The 16,551-nt window shown below is 44.5% G+C and overlaps 1 protein-coding gene across 3 annotated transcripts in view; it reads left to right on the forward strand.

Annotated features, from left to right (window-relative positions):
- The window catches only part of LOC104067733 (ADP-ribosyl cyclase/cyclic ADP-ribose hydrolase 1), a 49,654-nt gene extending 34,157 nt beyond the window's left edge, over positions 1 to 15,497 (forward strand). Inside the window, exons 9-11 of one of the 3 annotated variants that reach the window (XR_008449590.1) lie at positions 379 to 471; positions 12,949 to 13,035; positions 15,001 to 15,497. The gene's annotated coding sequence lies outside the window, so the exon portion shown is untranslated. Of the gene's footprint in view, positions 1 to 378; positions 472 to 1,109; positions 1,226 to 12,948; positions 13,036 to 15,000 lie in introns of those variants that run through there. The other 2 variants (XR_008449591.1, XR_008449592.1) reach the window with 2 other exon arrangements.
- The last annotated feature ends 1,054 nt before the right edge of the window (positions 15,498 to 16,551 follow it).

Below are 16,551 nucleotides of genomic sequence, written 5' to 3' on the forward strand. Positions count from 1 at the left end.
CTGGCTGGAAGCACAGTCTGGAATAATACCGAAAGATGAAGAATGTGTAAGGAGAACAGCCATGTTCATTTCCCTCGCACTAAACCAAACCAAACCAAACCAATACCCAATGAACCAAACAGGAGAAAAGGCACTACAGTTGGAAAACTTAACCTTGTTTCAGTCTACAGACAGTTTTGAAAGTCCTTATGAAATAACAATGATGAGAAAATATTTTATCTCAAAGTAATTAAATTGTGAAAATCCACTACCAAGATAAAAGTTCTTACAGTGAAAATGACAGCAGCCCTGATAAGTACTTGTATATGAGGAAAACACTTTGTACATCTTACTTAGATAACTAAGGATGTTTTGCTTTTTCGTGTCCCATTCTTACAGCATTTTTGGAAGTATTGAGATCTTTAATCTAAATCCAGACAAAGTCTCTGCAGTACACATTTGGCTTATGCATGACATCGGTGGACCTCAGAGGTAAGTCATGCTGGCACAAAATGATGAGCAGTATGTAGAAGGCAGATGGTGCAGGTCAGTTCTGACAAGTGACTGTCTAACAGTGACACTGTCTTAAATCTGCTCATGAAACTTGCCCTATGTTCACTTTCATCCTTTCCTTTAGTGTTTTTCGTAGGTACTGCTGAACAGTTATTGCGAAGACACAGTGATGTCTTCCTTGCTTTCAAGATGTCCCACCACCTTTAAATTCCTCTCACCCCCACCAAGCTCTACAGACCCTTATTATGGGTGCAGCACTGAAGTCACTGATCAGGCTGTTTGCCAGGCTAGTGTTTTTCCACAGGAATAGTATAATTATGCTGACCGGATCCATTTTAGGAAAAATAGTTTCAAATTCAGAAACAGGTTTTCCAGAGAGGTTGTGGAGTCTCCATCTGTGGACATACTCAAAACCCAACTGGCAGTATGCTCTAGTTGATAGTGGTTGGACTATGTGTCCAAGCAGTCCCTTCCAGGCTTAATGATTCTCTAATTTTTAATAGAAACTTTGTAGTATAAATACTTGTCATGGAATTATTGATGCCAGAATAGTGATTTCAGATCACATCTGAGTCTTTCTGAGTGACCTTTTTTGTCCCATTCGGATTCCTCTGCAGGCTCGCCAGATTTCAAGCACTGAGCATGAATTTGAATGGGGTTTTTTTGCGTCTGTGGTTCACATGGTTATACTGCACTGCCATGGTTTCTCCTGTTTCTAAGGACCTCCCCATGAGAGAGGCAGCAGATTCGATGCTGTGGGTCAGGAAAAAGGGCATGATCATGGAATCATAGAATGCCACACAAGATGGCATATCTTGTCACAGCATCTATTCTGCGGTCAGCACGTCAAGCATATTCTTGTGGCTCATTACATAGAATTTGCTGAAGATAAGGGCATTGGGTAATCTGTACATTATTTACCCTACACGTGGCCCTCATCCTTTCTTCCATGATTCCCAACATCATAAAAGCCATCATGTTTTTCGGCGACATCCAGCGGCAGGACGGTGAGTGCTACGGCGGGGTGGCCATCTGAGGCGGTGGGGCACTTCCCTGAGACGGGAAAAGCCGAGGAAAACCCAAGCGGGAGCGAGACGGGCAGCGCTCCGCTCCCGCCACGCGGCAGCGAATGGCCCGCGCGGAGCCTGACGGGAGGGGGCGGTCCCGGCCGATACCGCGGGAGGCGGTCCCTTGGAACGCGGCAAAGAGGGTTATGGCACGTTAGTACAAAGGGGCAGTTCGAGCAGGCAGGGTGAGCAGGAAGGGCTCGGAGGGGTGGCTGGTCGCCGGTCAGACGGGGCCGTGGACCATGGTGGCTACCAGGCAGAAGATTAAAACTGCTCCGGGTGCCGCAGCGAAGAAGATGGATGTTGCCACAGCGAAGAAGATGGATGTTGCCACCCAGACAGAGCCTCAGTGGGTCCATGCAGCTCCGCAGAGCCTGGGCTGCAGGCAGTGCCCCCCTGCCACACCAGCTCACCCCTCTGTTACCGGCTCCGCTTGTGGGAGCTGTGCTCGCGTGGGGGAACTCCTTCACATGGTGGCAGACCTGAGGGAGGGAGTAAATAGGTTAAGGATAATCAGGGAATGTGAGAGGGAAATAGATCGTTGCACCGCCCTCTCACAAACTCAGCAGGCTGCTGGGGCCAATGTGGTTAAGCAGCTCCATCCTACAAACTGCAAGGCTGGGGGAACAAGAGATGGGGAATGGCAGCAAGTTCCTGCCCGGCGCAGGAAACCTGCTCCCCCCACCCAGACAACAAACCCCCAGATCACACTCAAAGATAAATATGAAGCGCTGCAGGTGGAACATTTTCCCAAGGAAGAAGAGGATGGCTCCCACAGCCTAGAAACATTCCCTAGGCTCCGGCATCCTCAGAGGGCCTAAAAAACATTCTCTGTAGATAAAAAGAGGAGAGTGATTGTCTTAGGGGAATTCCCTTCTAAAAGGAAGGGAAGCATCCTTATGGAACTACACAAGTTGGTCTAATTTCAAGCATCTTGAAATAAACCTTGGCTCTGTAACACGCAGGCCTGCACTGAGCATATCTAGACCACGCCTAAGACCTCACCCATAATGTTTCCTCTAAGTGAAATGCATTTGTATTTGCGTTGTTATGTAACTATTTAGATGCATCAACGCAGACACATACCAATACTTTCAAATAGGCTATTTCTGACGACAGGGCAAGAATTCACTTTCATGCTCACTTTTGTAGCTCTTGTATTGTAATATGAAACGTTGACTGTAAAATCAAGATCTATAATAAAATCACTGATGGATGGCAAACATTGTTACTTCATTTTCACATTCTACTTAACCTCAGGCTGAGCATGAAAGTAAGCCACCTCCTAAACATAACTCAGAAATTCATTCAACATATGAAACTCCGCATATATCCACCCAGGAAAGCAGAGAAAGGTCACAGTGCATGTCCTGCTTGGACTGTACTCTTGCTGCCCCGCTCTCCATCTCGTACAAAGAAGTCATTGTGGCTGGAAGTAAAACATCCTGTCTTTGTCTTGTACACAGACATCCAGATATGTGTGTTTTTCTCAGCCATATAAGTTAAGAAAAAAATACTGTTCTTATCATGGGTTACATAGTAAAATGTTAAGAAATCTGTGGTTTTGAAAGCTGAGGTGCGCACTTAATAAAGGTAACTGTGCTGGACTAAATGACAGCTTTGTAACACAGCTGTTTGGCATGAACATTGTCCCAGCAAAAAGTCTTTCTCTTAAAGTCATGTGAAAATGACACGTATTTACAGGAATTTACATGAACATGTGTCATGAAAATGACACATATTTATGGCAATAAACACAAATAACATTATGGAAATTGCAATTAACTGATTTGAGTCGGACAGGTTATTCTGTTGCCAAGAGGGACTGGAAATTTTTATTTGCGGGGGAACCTGATGGAGGAAGGGTGCAGGACACATGTTTTATTTGCTACTCCCCACATTGACAACTCTTGCAAAAGAAGTAGAGTCTGCACATGTACTGTGGCTATTGAACACTCCGGATATGCCTCAGGCCATTTTTCCTACATCACTCCCAAGGTTCTACCAAGTCTGAGCACCATCAGAGTCAGGACACGGTTTCAGAGGTTCTGACGGAATGTCCTCGTCAAGAAGTCTGCACCTCAAACTTCATCTCAATGCAGATGTTCATCTTGGAGGCGCCTGTCAGCTGGAACCTGAAGGAGTGGGAGGCGGGCAGCACCGTTAGCTGGAAGTAGTGCGACTGAGGCAAAAGCAGCCAGGCTGATCTCACCAGCAGCTGAACCCAGCAGGTGATTTTCTCAACATCCAAGTAGCAGCCTGTGCACAGAGTGTGTAAGTGGTACAAGCTCTGAGCCATCCTTGGCAGCTGGTCTTCGGTGTGGTGCAGAAAGCAAAAAACATCGCCCAGCTGCTGCTCCCTGAAGCACCTGCATTCCGTCACCACGCGGAAGATGGAGCGTCTTCCTGGGCGCTGTCCCGTGGTGTCTGGCTCCAGGCGGAATGAGTGCCCGGGGGGTGGCTGCAGGTGACGGGAGCCACGGGCCGTGCCAGGATGGCGCCTGGGCACCTTTGTCAAGAGGCTTGGGGGAGCCACAGGCTCTGGCCAGAGGCGGCATGGGGGCCTGTCCTGCCAAGCTGCTCTGATGGCCAGCCTCTGGCTGGGCTGCGCTCTGGGAAAGGCAGGGGACACCTGAGTACAGTGTCCCGAGGCTCAACCCTGCCATCCCATGAAGCATGCCAAGGAGCCATGGGCACCCGGCACAACCCCAAAGCCTCTCTGGGCACGTGCCACCCCTGGGAGCCCCGAGCACCTCTGCCCCCTGCACCCAGGGCAGCGCCGTGCCTTGTCCTGAGGGGCTGCGCTCTTGCTCTGAGCCACAAGCCTCCTGGCCACCTGTCCAGTCCTCATCCAGCCCAGCCTTCCCCCAGCACGCTGCACCCACGGATTACGCAGGTCAGACTGCTTTGGGGCTGCCTGGCGATGTTCCTGGCGGCAGCTCCCATGGTGACATGTCCCCTGTGAAGTTACAGCCAACAGAGAAGCATCACCCAGGCAGCAAGTCGCAGGCAGCTTAGCCTGGAAGTGGTGCCACTGAGGCAAAAGCAGCCACGCTGATCTCACCGGCAGCTGGACCCAGCAGGTGATTTTCTCAAGATCCAGGTAGCAGCCTGTGCACGGAGTGTCTAAGCGGTACAAGCTCTGAGCCGTCTTTGGCAGCTGGTCTTCGATGTGGTGGAGAAAGCAAAAAAAATCGCCCCAGCTGCTGCTCTTTGAAGCACATGCATTCCGTCACCACGCGGAAGATGGAGCGTCTTGCTGGAGGCTGCCCCGTGGTATCTGGTTCAGGGCAGAATGAGTGCCCGGGGGGTGGCTGCAGGTGCACCTGCAGGCAGTAGGAGATACTGTCCTCGTGGACATTTCGGGCTTCCCTCCAGCTGCCGTCCGTATCAATATCTGGATACATCTGCGGCACGTAACTCTTCTTGCTAAGCAGTCGGCAGATACCAAGGAGGTCGCCCACCAGCTCCTTCACCACCTTGCACACGTCGGGCAGGCCCTGCCCTGGCGAAGGGGTGAGCACGTCCAAAGCTGTGACGCCCTGGTGAGCACCACGGAGGTCTTTCTCTTCCTTGTTGTCCTCCTCCTTCTTGCCGAAGCCATCAGAGTTATGCATCAGCTTCCACAGCAGGCAGCAGACCACAGCGATCAGGACCAGGACTCCTGCCATTTTGGAATGCAGCTGCTGCCACACCACAGGAAGGAGCGGGGCTTCCTCCACAGCCCATCTTCCCTCAGTCTCCTCCAGCAGAGCAGTCGATTCCTGACGAAGAGACTCCTCGCGCTGCTGCATCTGCTCATCTGTATTCCCATCAGTGTGCTGCTCAGGCTTCATGCCACAGTGCGCAGCCAGCACAGCCAGGAAAAGGGCAACTGCGGGAGCCGTGTCTTGGAGGAGGCGGAAGGAAAATAGTCCGAGCAGGGCTGGGTGCGAAGGAGCACGAGGCAGTAAGTCAGCGGACAATTACTAAATTCCCTGTAGTGGCAAATCCTTACACGTTGTTGAGTCCTATTTCCCCCAGGCATACTTGGTATAATGTAATAGATTTGAAGGATGCTTTTTGGGCCTGTCCTTTAGATGAGGGATCCAGAGATTATTTTGCTTTCGAGTGGGAGGACCCTGAAACAGGACGAAAACAGCAATTAAGATGGACGGTATTGCCACAGGGGTTTACAGAGTCACCAAACCTGTTTGGGCAGGGTTTAGAGAAAATTTTACAGGGTTTTACTTTACCTCAGGGGGTAAAATTATTGCAATATGTAGATGATTTACTAATAGCAGGTGAAACTGAGGAGGAGACTCGAGGAGCCACCATTAAACTCTTAAACATCGTAGGGGAGAAGGGATTGAAGGTGTCGCGATCAAAGCTACAGTTTGTAGAACAAGAGGTAAAATACTTAGGACATTGGCTGAGTAAGGGAAGGAAGAAGTTAGATCCTGATAGGGTATCTGGAATTTTATCCTTAAGATCTCCAAAAACTAAAAAAGAAGTTTGGCAAATATTGGGATTATTAGGATATTGTAGGCCGTGGCTTGAAAATTATAGTGAAAAGGTAAAATTCCTTTATGAAAAGCTAACGAATAACCAACTCAGGTGGTTCATAGAAGATGATCGAAAATTCGAGGAAATAAAAAGGACATTAATACAGGCCCCTGTATTGAGCCTCCCAGACCCAGAAAAACCTTTTTATCTTTTTGTGAACACTTTGAACCAGACAGCATATGGAGTTCTTACTCAAGATTGGGCAGGAATAAAAAAACCTGTGGGGTATTGTTCTAAGTTACTTGATCCAGTCAGTAGAGGATGGCCTGCTTGTCTCCAAGCTTTGGTTGCTACAGCATTATTAATAGAGGAAGCTCAGAAAATTACCTTTAGTGCTCCTTTAAAGGTGCATACCCCACACAATGTTAGAAATGTGTTTCAACAGAAGGCAGAAAAACGGTTAACAGACAGCCGGATCTTAAAATATGAAGCAATACTGATAGACTCCCCTGATTTAGAACTAAGGGTGACTTCTGCTCAGAGTCCAGCACAGTTTCTATTTGGAGAACCATCGGAGGAGGTACAACATAATTGCTTAGAGGTAATTGAAAATCAGACTAAGGTGAGGCCAGACTTAAGAGATACTGAATTGGAAAAAGGAGAAGTGTTGTTTATAGATGGCTCCTCTCGAGTGGTGGAAGGGAGGAGAAAATCAGGATATGCCATAGTTAATAAGGATCTAGAGCTTGTAGAATCAGGACCTCTAAGTCCCTCATGGTCAGCTCAAGCTTGTGAGCTGTATGCCCTTTGGAGGGCTCTGGAATTATTAAAAGGAAAAAACGGGACTATCTTTACAGACTCTAAATATGCTTATGGAGTGGTCCACGCTTCTGGAAAAAATTGGGAAGAAAGTGGCTTAATTAATACTCAAGGGAAAAATCTAATACATCAGGAATTAATAGTGAAAATTTTAAAGGTGGTAAGAGAACCAAAGGAGATAGCAGTGGTACATGTGAGAGGACATCAAAAGGGACTAGATTACTGAATCAGAGGAAACAACCTAGCAGATAAAGACACCCAGGAAGCAGCCCTGAGGACTCAAGTCACTAAAATTAATGTAGTACAAACGCAGGAAGACATAAGCGAAGAAAGGCGACAGGAGACAGGGAAGAGGTTTACTCCTGAGGAACAGGCAAAATTGGAAAGGATAGGAGCTAAGCTAGAACAGGGAAAATAGATGCTACCCGATGGGCGAGAAATGTTGCCAAAAGCCTATGCCAAGCGAATATTAGAGCGATTACATACACAAACACATTGGGGTACAAAAGCGTTAAGTGATCATTTCCTTAAACAATTTGGCTGTATTGGGATTTTTGAAATAGCAAAGCAAATTACACAAGGATGTTTAACTTGTCAAAAGATAAACAAGAAGGTGTTTCGACAAGCCGCCATGGGAGGAGGGAGAACTGCTTATAGACCTTTCAAAAAAGTACAAGTTGATTTCACTGAATTGCCCAAGGTGGGGAGGGTAAAATACCTATTGGTAATAGTGGATCATTTAACACAATGGGTAGAAGCCTACCCTGTAGCGCGGGCTACGGCCCAGATGGTGGTAAAAATTTTATTAGAGCACTTAATACCTAGATACGGGATAATCCAGTACATTGATTCTGATCAAGGCACACACTTTACTTCTAAAATAATAAAATTGTTATGTCAGTCATTAGGTATTCAATGGGAATATCACACTCCATGGCACCCCCAAAGTTCAGGGAAAGTAGAAAGAATGAACCAAACAATAAAACAGCAATTGGCTAAATTAATGATTGAGACACAAATGCCCTGGACAAGATGTTTACCATTGGCACTATTAAACATAAGAACTAAGCCACACAGTGAAACTGGATTATCGCCGTATGAAATGTTATATGGCATGTCCTATTACCAAGGGATGCCTCTGGGGAACAATGTAATTGAAGATCATAGCATTCAAAAATATATAGTAACTCTTGGAAAAAGATTAAAAGAGTTGAGAGAGATTGGGATGATGCACCACCATTGGGATTTGCAATTCATCAGTTAAAACTATGTAACCTGCTGTGGGTTAGGTTTTATTGTTGTCAGCTTAACCCGAGAGTGTTTCTTGATTAAAGATTACCCCTTGAGAGGTTAAGGAAGAGGGCAAGATCAGAGGGGTGCTGGTGGTGCGGCTCAAAAAGGGTCTGCCAAGGGCTGCAACCCCTTTGGGCTGTGACCGCCGATCACTATGGCCTTGACCATACTTCTAGTCCTACTTGGGGTAAGCTCCTGGACTCGGGTTATGGCAAACAACTGTAGTCAATGTGTAATAACTACTAGGAGGGGACGAGTAAGCTCTCAGACCTTGGTTTAGCATACTATTTATGACTGTAAGGGCCAAAAAATGGGAACTTGTATTCATAACCTAACCCAATATGCTCTGTGTAGAGAAGGGAACAGAACTGTATGTTATGATCCAAAAGAACTCCCCTATCAGTATTGGATAGAGATAAGAACAAATTCTGAAGGAGGTAGATTGATTGGAACAAGTAAAATTATAGCCAATTTAAATACCCCAGTGTCCGTGACTTTTGACACATGTGATGCTATTGATGATGATCCGTATTCTAATTGTGGAAACATGGGCTGGAGAAAATATTATAGCCAAAGTGAGAAGTATATATGCCCCAGACCTAAGTTGTCACCACCCTCCAATTGTTATATCAGTGATATAGATGAGATTGCCAGGAGCTATTACTATTGTGGAGGCACTGGATGGAATTGTGCCTGTTGGAGTACAGCTCCTAAATGGGGATGGCCTCGACAATGCAGGGGTACCGAATTAAAAGCAGAGATAAGAAAGGGATTGGCCCTCTCCGACTACACAGCTCATTCTTGTAACCCTGTTAATCTGACTATTTGGAATCCAGAACAGTAGAAACAGCAAGATGTAAGAATTGGACTATTGATTTATGGACCTGGAGAAGATCCAGGAGCTGTCTTACAGATAATAATTAAAGATCTAGAGAGTCAATACAACACCGGTTATTGTTTAATTCATTTTATCATGAAATAGAGACAGGAGTAAAATATGAAATTCCCACGATTGCTAAGAATTTATTTGTAAATCTGGCTGAAAACATTGCTAAGTCATTGAATGTCACTAATTGTTATGTTTGTGGTGGGACAAATCAAGGTGAACGATGGCCATGGGAGGCTATGGAAAGTAACATTAGTGATCCCCGAGTATGGAAAACAACGGGAAAAGGTAATAGGAAACAACAATGGATACTCCAAACAAGTAGGAGCTGTTGGCAAAATTTAAAAGAAGATGGAAAACAAGTAGGTAATCTGGAGTGTGAAGGAGGTTACCTATGGAATGAAACTCAGAATCAATGGGATGAGTGGGGAAACCCACTGAAAATGAATGGGCAATTTAAAAATTGGACCAATGGGAAAAACATACCAAAGGGCTGGCCAACTCCCGAAGGACATTATTGGATTTGTGGTAAACTAGCCTATGCATATTTGCCAAAAAATTGGGTGGGATTCTGTGTATTAGGAACTATAAGGCCAAGTTTTTTCCTGTTACCTATAAATCGGGGAGAGCAATTGGGGATCCAAGTATATACTGAAGCTGACGAGTTAAGAAGGCGGCGCCATAAACAAAGCCTACAAATAGGAAATTGGAAAGATAATGAATGGCCTCCCGAGAGAATTATTGCCTATTATGATCCAGCTACATGGGCAGAAGATGGTCTTGGGGCTATAGGACACCAATATATATGTTAAATAGAATAATTGGATTACAAGCTGTAGTAGAAATATTTGTAAATAAAACTGGAGATGCACTTGGACTAATTGCAAAACAAAACACCAAGATGAGGACTGCTTTGTATCAAAATCGCTTTGCTTTAGATTATTTGTTAGCACAAGAAGGGGGTGCTTGTGGAAAATTTAACCTTAGTAATTGTTGTTTAGAAATTAATGATGAAGGAGAAGCTGTACATGAACTAATAAGAGAAATGAAGAAAATTGCACATGTCCCAGTTCAGACTTGGAATGGAATAAATCTAGGAGGATTATGGGAAAGCTTTATAAGTGATAACTGGCTTACTAAAATCGGAATAATTGTATTGGGGATATGTGGAGGACTGTTAATAATTCCATGTTTAAGACCTTGTTTTACTAGACTAATACACTTGCTTATGCAAGGAATGCAGATAACTGCGATACCCATTGATCCAGAATCAGGGAAAGAGAGAACTCATTCCCTGATGATATTAAAGGCAAAAGAAGATCCAGAGTTGAAACCAATTAGACAAATATTGACTCGATTAGAGGCAAAGACATGAATCAATACTATAAAAAAGAAAATGGGGGATTGTGAGATGTGTTCACCTGATTCGTGTCAGTGTGGAGCAATGCTGGAACCCCAGCGTTACATGTAATTTTTAGACATTCTGTTTGTCCTTGTAACTGTAGACTTGGAGAAAGCAGGATGGTGTGTATATGGTTCCTATTTTGGGGAAAAAGGGGTCTGCTGTGTTTTTCTGTTAAACCTGTTTGTGTTGCACAAAATTACTGTTACTGCATATGGGTAGTAAAGGGCTTGATTGTTATATAGAAGATCTCTCAATCACCAGCTTCTAGAAGAACTACTAAGCCTGCGCAACCCAGGGGTGGAGAATTTGTAGGGGAAACACGCCCATTATGAATATGAAACTAAAGCTAAGCTATAAAAGAAGTTGCCTTGTTTTGTAGGGTGTGCGTCTTGGTTGAGCATAGACTCCCAGTGCACCCAGTGCCGTTTGCTTGCCTTTACTTAATAAATTATGGACTTCGATTGGAATCCTGCTTTGGTCTAAATTATTTATCACATGATAAATTATTGATGCCAGAATAGTGATTTCAGACCACATCTGAGTCTTTCTGAGTGACACTTTTTGTCCCATCCGGATTCCTCTGCAGGCTCGCCAGATTTCAAGCACTGAGCATGAGTTTCAATGGTTTTTTTTGCGTCTGTGGTTCACATGGCTATACTGCACTGCCATGGTTTCTCCTGTTTCTAAGGACCTCCCCATGAGAGAGGCAGCAGATTTGATGCTGTGGGTCAGGAAAAGGGGCATGATCATGGAATCATAGAATGGTTTGGATTGGAAGGGACCTTAAAGATCATCTAGTTCCAACCTCACTGCCATGGGCAAGGAAATTTTCCACTAGATCAGGTTGCTCAAAGTCTCATCCAACCTGGTCTTGAACATCTCCAGGGACGTGGCATCCACAACTATTCTGGACAACTACTCTTTACTCTTGAGAGCAAGACTTCTTTACTGGCAGAATAGGAATATTGAATTCAGGTTGACATTCCTTAAGCTGTCCATACTGCATGAAATTATTAATCAAGGGCTCTACCTTTCATGCTTTCAGTCTGATAGAGTACTGATTTACCCTCACCAGGGTAAATGGTCAGTTTGAGATTGATTTTAACTGGGATCACATTCTTTGCTTTACTGGTGATGCAGTGCATCTCAGGACTGTGTGAACCCAGCAGAGACCTTTGCTTAGACAGCCTCACAGTCTGACACAGTAGTAGCTCCAGTGTCACAACTACTTCCCTAGCGCGAACACCCAGAAATATCTCCTTGCCACACAAGATGGCATATCTTGTCACAGCATCTATCCTGTGGTCAGCACGCCAAGCATATTCTTGTGTCTCATTGCATAGAATTTGCTGAAGATAAGGACATTGGGTAATTTGTACATTATTTACCCTACACATGGCCCTGATCCTTTCTTCCGTGATTCCCAACGTCAGAAAAGTCATCGTATTCTTCCTTCTCAACGGATCCAACAAGCTGGTGCCTTGCCAGCCTTCTTGCCACATCCTCCTCCTGTGCCAAGTTTACAGTAGTTTCTTTTTTATTTTTCTGCTTATTTCCAAGGAGAAAGAGGGAGGGTAGCTCCAAGAATATGCATTCCTTTTATCTGCCAATTTGTATCCCATGTTGGATCCTGATAATATCTGGTAAGTCTTGTGAACAAAAAAAAAAAGAGCTGGCTCTGTTTCCCACTGATACCTTTATGTAAGGAACTGGATTTGCCCCACTATTGTGTTATTGCCCTAATGTGTGTCCGGTACTCTGGATTAGGAGATGATTTTTATCCCAAGGTAACAAGTCTTGTTCATGGCCTATGTTTGCACCTCTGCAGTTTTGGGGCCCCTTGTGGTATTTCAAGCAAATCAAGCATAGAGATAGAGTCCTCAAAGGTACGACATTGCTACATGAAACCGTTATTTGCATGGAAAAGAAATACACAACTTAGGACTCCTGCCAATGGAAAAGTAGTTCAAACAGCTACTTGTCAAAACAGAGTAGCAGCAGCTGCAGGAGGTGTCAAATAGGAGATGCCCATATTCTGCTTCCTCACATGTTTTCTATCTGCTTCTTCCAATCTTATATTCTACCTGGGACTTAGCTGATGGTTTTCATGATTGATCCTTGCTCGTTGCAGAGAACTTGGCCACTTTGTCCTTCCATGGATTTGAAGGAGCCTTATATTATGCTCCTGTGGTTGGAGGCCACCAGAGGCTCTGGAGCAAGTCTAAAGTACATAGAACTGTGAATGGAACTAGGTTAATTCCCACAGAGGCCTTCGTGCACAAAGTTTTTGTGCAAGATACATGGTTGAATATCACATCGTTTCTCCCAGCAAAGGGCCAATGTTAGCCCAAACTCGACAAAGCCAATGGACTTTACGGCACATTAGCAAACGAGCTTTTAAAGAATTTTACCAGGAATAAGGTGAAATGACACTGTATGGAATTTAGCTGAGCTTCTTGTGCACTCAGAGAACACAAGTAACCAAAGACTTTTCCTTCCAGTGAATCCTGCTCAGGTCATTCAATGAAGAGGTTAAAAAGCATCTTAGAAGAGCGAAATTTTAAGATAACCTGTGAAGACGATTACAGGTAATTACCTGCTGTTATTGGTATCAACTTGCTAACATAAAACTAATATTGTATCTCCCTCTTGATTTAATATTGGTTTCCTGATTCACAGCAGACTAAAGCAGACTCTCCTCTTACTGCCATTATATCCCTTCGATGTGTCTGTGTGCTTCTCAGGGCATTCTACTTGTGATGCAGACCTCACGTTGGTTGGGTCTGGGGCTTCCCCTCTGCCCTGCACTTCAGGAATTCACCCCATAGCATATGTTCAGTTCCCTTCAGGGAAGGAGGAATCCAGCCTCTCTCAACAGTTTTCTGTCTGGCCAGCCTTTTACCTACAGTGATCACAAGCTAGCAGGCAGCTTTCCTCCCTGTTGGATGTGGGCAACGCAACATGCCAAAGATGATCCTTATTTCCTTTGCTATAGTTTGAGCTTTCTTTCTGTCCAGCTGCTTTGTCAGAGAGTGAGGCGTGAGATGTGGTAAGCAGTATTAACTATTAAAATTCCCCATTGTCAGGAGATAAAAAAAGGAGGCTGGGAAAGGGAAGAGCCCAAGTTCTGACTTGCCTGAATTCTCAGTCTGCCTTGCTGAGGAGACAGCAAAAGCCTGAGAGCCTTCAGCCCTCTGTGTGGGTTCAGAGACCTTCCCACAGAGCAAAAGTATTCAGTGGTGACATCAAAGAAGCAACGAGTGTTCAATATTACTCCTATCTTATTGGTCAGGTACAGCTTTTCAGTTTGGAGGACTCATACTGGGATAAGAACATTTTCAAAGTACATTTGGCAACATTTCTAAAACTACTGAGTTTGTGACATTAGTTTTAAATGAGGAAAAGTTGGTCTCCAAAGGAGACAAATACCTTATCTGGCGCTAGGATTTTAACCTTGAAGGCAGAGAAAATAAGCCCGTTCAGGTATTTCTAAACCTGATTAATAGGTACTCTGCAGATTGTGAAAAAAATAACACTGGTGTTGCGCACGGATCTGCCAAATGGTGATGCTCGTGTACTTGCTTTCTCTTTGGGTAAAAACAGCCTTTAACCAATACACCCAGGACCTGGAAGTAGGTACAAATTATTTCAGACTATGATGAAATAAGCTCTAAGTGGCTAGGGAGGAAGAGGAAATATGTAGTAGCCTAAATTACTAGTGGCTCAGCACAAGGAGAAACCTGTGACACATCATGAAGAGTTCTTGACACTTTCCTTGCTGTGGCTCACAACTCCCTTCTTATGACAGAATAACAGGTAGGGCTTTTTTGTTAGAGCACAACTCACACACACATAAACGACCGTCTAGAGCAACACAGACAATTAATTTTCTTTTATAAGCAGAACAATAACAAAATAAGCAATTTACATGTGCAGTTAAACCCTTCAGGACAGACTTTAAAAGTTAGCTTCACTCCCCTGAAGTCGTTGGAGACAGAACTGTGTGGGTCCGTATCAGCTGAGCATCTGGCTTTTTGTGCCACACAGCAACCAATGTTGATAATTTTCTCTTGCTTTTGTCAGTGTCAGTAGTGTCTTCCAGAAGTAACTAAAAAATTTGATTCACTGCATGTACTTTGAGCGAAAACATCTAATAATATCCGACATTGTTACCAACAGCTTTATATTGTAGGGGTTACCACTGGGTAAGCAAGGTGGGAAACTCCAGCATGGCAGCAACTCTGTAGTCAGTTCAAGAGATCTTACTTCCTTTTCATAATGGTATTTGCCATCGCAGCGTAGCTGACATGCTGTGAGTTCACACCCTACTTTATTTCATCCTCGCTTGCTCTTGTCCCTAACCCCTTTAAACATCAAAGGTATCTTTCTGCAGCAAGATCTAAAAAAGAATTATCCCAAGAAAAACATCCTCTTGATGACACATGTAACATGCACTTTGACTTTCACATGGCATTTAGTAACTCTGGAGTTTTATTTTGCTGTACTTGAAGAGTGATTACTAAATATTGGTTTGGTTTTGTGTGTTATCACAGGCCAGTTCAGCTCCTTCAATGTGTGCATAACCCTGACCACGCAGACTGCAGGCCCTGCACCAACACCACAGCAATTTCATGAAACTAAGTGCTCCGAGCTGTTCAAGATTTTCATTACTTGCTTGTAAGGCTGGAAAAAGATGTGGCTATATAGCTTAGAGTGGTAAATAGTAGTGTGGTGTGTACAGAGTCTGTAACTAGAAATCTTTCCTGTGATACCAATAGACAAGGAACAGGAGATGATACTTTAGGTGTGATTACTGTAACACGCACACACAGAACCGTACTATTTCAGAGGGACTGGGAGCATGTTTGGTGGTGAAGGGCAGGCACTTTGCCCTGATTTGCTCCTGTACAGCTCCCTTTGCATCTGAAGGGCCAGAGCAGGGTTCAGTGCTCAGTTTCCTCCCCACTGGAAGGCTGGTTGAGAAATGACCAGAGTACACCACATTGCATCCCAGTGCATCATCCCCCAGATGGGAGCACTGCTCAGTGGCACGTGATCTAAATCATGTTTCTCCAGCACCTGTGGCACCCCTGGGCAGGTAAAGCAAGTGATGGAAGTGGCAAGGCGGTTCTTTCCTTTTAATGGGCAAAACAGTATGTGGCTAGTGGGGAAAGAGCTGAGCTGAGCCAAGAAAAGACCAGAAAGCACTCAGAGGGTTGTCAGCATCTCTAAGAATATGTCAAGTGTGTAGCTGGGGAGATAAGATCGCAAGACTGACTCAGAGAGACCCATTAAAATCCTACTGGAAACAACACTGCAGTTCAGATTACGTTCTATTCTTAATACAGCACTAACTGTAAGCCTTCCCACTTTCATAAACGGTTCCTTGGGCCACAACTTGGCCATACACTGGAATAGAGGCAAACATCAAAAGATTGCCACAATAAGGAGACTGGCTTGACCTCTACTCCTGAGGTGAAAGGTGATGCCTTGTGGTGTATAATTAACAAGCACGGACATGCGGCAGTGCACTGAAACTACAGGTTTCACTGATTTCCTTTGATTTGCATTTTGCCAGTCTTGTAAGCAAACTCAAGTGAGGTGTTTATAACAAAAAAGAGATTGAGGCCAGTTTGTGGCCTCAGCTATAGCGCCTTTGTGCAGTGCCATTGATGCTAAGAGAACAGAGCATGTTTTGCTACAGGTGTACTGCTAGGTGTCGCAATGCCAGCATAACCAGCAGTGGCCAATTCATTAGGCAGGCTCAGATTTCCATCATCTTACGGCAGAAGGCTGTAATGCTGTACGTTTTAGTGACTACCCAGAGTGTGAAGCATCCTTATGGAACTACACAAGCTGGTGTAATTTCAAGCATATTGAAATAAACCTTGGCTCTGTAACATGCAGGCCTGCACTGAGCATATCTAGACCACGCCTAAGACCTCACCCATAATGTTTCCTCTAAGTGAAATGCATTTGTATTTGCGTTGTTATGTAACTATTTAGATGCATCAACGCAGACACATACCAATACTTTCAAATAGGCTATTTCTGACTATAGGGCAAGAGTTCACTTCCATGCTCACTTTTGTAGCTCTTCTATT

This window comes from Cuculus canorus, chromosome 4, assembly GCF_017976375.1.
Source record: "Cuculus canorus isolate bCucCan1 chromosome 4, bCucCan1.pri, whole genome shotgun sequence".
In the NCBI taxonomy this organism is placed as follows: domain Eukaryota; kingdom Metazoa; phylum Chordata; class Aves; order Cuculiformes; family Cuculidae; genus Cuculus; species Cuculus canorus.